Genomic DNA, 333 nt, shown 5'->3' with positions numbered 1-333 from the left:
CTTAGAAATCTACAAAAACAATAATAAGACTTGAGCAGCTTTCACCAAACAGGGAACTTGAATGTGGTGCCATTTTACAGTTGAATATCTTACATTTATTCACTCTGTTGTTGCAGATCATTTTCCTGTGTAGCAGGAAATGCAAATTTGTTCGTATTCAAGGATTAATGGCTTCTAAAGTTTTGTAATATCCACTTTAAAATATTCAGACTTGATTTATCCTAAATAAAAATGTATAACCCCTCAAAAATGTATATTGTTTATAAACAAGATAATAATAATTTCCTGTTCTTGCAGGATTATGTTCCTGCTTTGAGAACGGTCAAATGGAGA

This window comes from Salvelinus sp. IW2-2015, unplaced genomic scaffold, assembly GCF_002910315.2.
Source record: "Salvelinus sp. IW2-2015 unplaced genomic scaffold, ASM291031v2 Un_scaffold4552, whole genome shotgun sequence".
Taxonomy (NCBI): Eukaryota; Metazoa; Chordata; class Actinopteri; order Salmoniformes; family Salmonidae; genus Salvelinus; species Salvelinus sp. IW2-2015.
This window is presented reverse-complemented; position numbering follows the sequence as displayed.